We start from the raw sequence: 2,563 nt of genomic DNA on the forward strand, positions 1-2,563 counted from the left end.
ATACATGATCACATGTTACAAAGTTCATCACAAGTTCACACAAAATACCAAGTCATAAAATGAAATAGAAATTTACAACAGAGAATGTTTACATGCCTATTCATTAGGAGTAATTAGTGAAACATCTATCACTTGTCTTCTCTCCAGGTTTATAGAAAGTTTAAAACCATAACTAAGTTATAAGTGAAGTTTTGTATAGATTAAAACCAGTCAATATTTTATCTTCTATATAGCACCTATAATAAATTGTTAGTTCCCTTTTTATGACCTTTGATTAATTGTTTCACAACCTCTTGGAATGTGCTCAAGAGTAGGAGAAAGTCTGGTTGCCATCTAAGAGCAATTTACTTGTGACACTTGGGAGACTGGCAGAGTTCTCATTGCAGTTTTGACTATCAGAAAAGGACCTAGTAGCAGTCCCATTATAAAAGAGCTTAATAATCACAAATATAATTTTAGGAATTCTTATAGGATCATCATTAAAACTTAAGTCATCTATTTGTCTACATAGCATCACTATAAGACAGTACATCTTCTTGGATCTGCAGAGATCTGCTCAAAGTGGGTGTTCTATTACTTGATTATTATATGTTTAATAATAACAGGAAAAGCATATTAAAATTGCATAGGACATTGGAAGAAAAATAACCATTACTAGCAAATGTACCTAACAGAGCAATCATTATTGCCTAGACCCACAGAGACCTACCTTCTTCCATTTCTCCTTGATCCTCAGTCATATATGGTCCAAAGAAGCCTTTCCTGTCTCTACTATCCCTCAAAACTTTATGTTCCCTCTTCCTAGTCACATATTTTACTTCTTGACCTTGGTTGCATTTCATAGTCCTGCCTTTATTTCTTGGTGTTTCCCATGTGTTGTACACAGAATGTCTGCTAGAGGGAGGAGGTCCCGGCCAGTGTTGTGTCATTGTAGCATCCCATTGCTTCTGCTAATGTCAAACTTGAAATGAGTGCTCATAAAATATGGTTTTCATTTGAATTGCAAAATACACTATTTGTACTGTAGGGTAAAGTTGCAAAGGTGTGTTAAGGATGCACAATAGTGAAAAGTAAGGTCAAGTTCAAGCAGGCCATGTTTTCAAACTATTTGAACAACTCCTGTAATAAACCTACCTACCACCTTTCTAAATGGGCAAATGATTTACATAAATATTTCTACAAAGATATGAGGTAGCCCTTACAGAGAGAGAGAGAGAGAGAGAGAGAGAGGGGGGGGGAGGGATCAATTTTTCAGTTATGAGGGAAGTATAAATCTACTGCCTCATTAGAATGGCTACTACCAAAAAAAAATGAAGAAAACATTTTTTTAAAAAAAAATTCTCCAGGATTTGGAGAATTCAGAATTCTCACACAAGGTTGGTAGGAATTAAATGGTACAACCACTGCCCCTAGAAGCTTTGCAGGTGTGGCTGCTGTGTCACATGTGTATCAGTAGGTGGCAGAGACGAAAGGCTACAACTGTGCTCAGTGTTCTGCCCTGTGAACATCTGAATGATTACTAACTTAACATTCCCTGAAAAACATGAGTCTGAGATAACCACCAGTGCCACCCTGAGGAGATAGCCCAAGGGGACCACTAGACAAAGCACCATGTGGCCCAGATAGGGAACTAGCCTGAAATGACAACCACTTCAGCACTGCACAGGCCAGTGGGGGTGGGGGTGGGGAGGCTCAGACCATGCCCTAGATGACCCAGTCATAGCTCTCCTGAGACCACCCCTGAGATGACTCCAGACACTCACAATATTCTAGGTGCAACTAAGAGAAGGAAGTTAAGTGGTGAGAGAAATGAAAAAGAAACAGAAGGATGTGGGCACAATAAAGAGAGGCAGAACCTGAAACTCTAGGGTAGTGAGGAACAGCCTGATGCGAGTAGCCAGTGGTGCCACCAGGAACCATGGTAGCATCCTGGCTGTGCTGCCATTGGGGGCCACGTCTGAATCCATGATCCTGCAGTAGCGGGGGTCTGTTACCACCAAAGGCCAGATGGATATCCATGGTCTGGGCTGCCATCCAGGGATATGTTGTTGTCTAAGGGCCTTGCAGAACTGGCCCTACCCCTCACCTGGGCATTCTGGGAGAGCTTGCCATGGGGGCATGACAGCAGGAGAGCTGAGTTTGCCTCTAGCCCACTGCAGTGCTTGAGAGAGTGGGCCCAAGGATACAGGACGGGGGAGCTGACTCTGCCACTCATCTCCCACACAAAGATATGAATGAGGGAGAGATGCCATTCTCCCTGCTTTCCCCTTCCCACCAAAGGCAGGCAGGAGAGCTGGCCTCAGGGCCATCAGAGAAAGAGAGCTCTTCCAGCCCCTCACCAGCTGCAACACTCGGGAGACTGGGCCCTGTACTCCCCTGGTTGTGGAGAATCCTGGTGAGACAGCCCAGAGGGCATAAGAGTAGGAGACCCTGCAAGATGATCAGCTCAAATACCTCTCAGGCCCAGATCCAAAGCTTTGAATTGACCCACCTCAACATCTACCCCAATAATGAACTGCTGGAGAGCCTGAAGGGTTTGGTCCTACAGATTCAAACCTACGGG

The 2,563-nt window shown here is 43.5% G+C and overlaps 1 non-coding gene across 1 annotated transcript; it reads left to right on the plus strand.

The window, feature by feature from the left end:
* Window positions 1-1,402: 1,402 nt before the first annotated feature.
* Window positions 1,403-1,532, plus strand: LOC127691742 (small nucleolar RNA SNORA17). The gene has a single exon (XR_007979339.1). It is a non-coding gene; the product is annotated as a small nucleolar RNA SNORA17 (small nucleolar RNA).
* The last annotated feature ends 1,031 nt before the right edge of the window (window positions 1,533-2,563 follow it).

The sequence above is a fragment of the Apodemus sylvaticus genome, chromosome 8, assembly GCF_947179515.1.
Source record: "Apodemus sylvaticus chromosome 8, mApoSyl1.1, whole genome shotgun sequence".
NCBI classification, from domain to species: Eukaryota; Metazoa; Chordata; class Mammalia; order Rodentia; family Muridae; genus Apodemus; species Apodemus sylvaticus.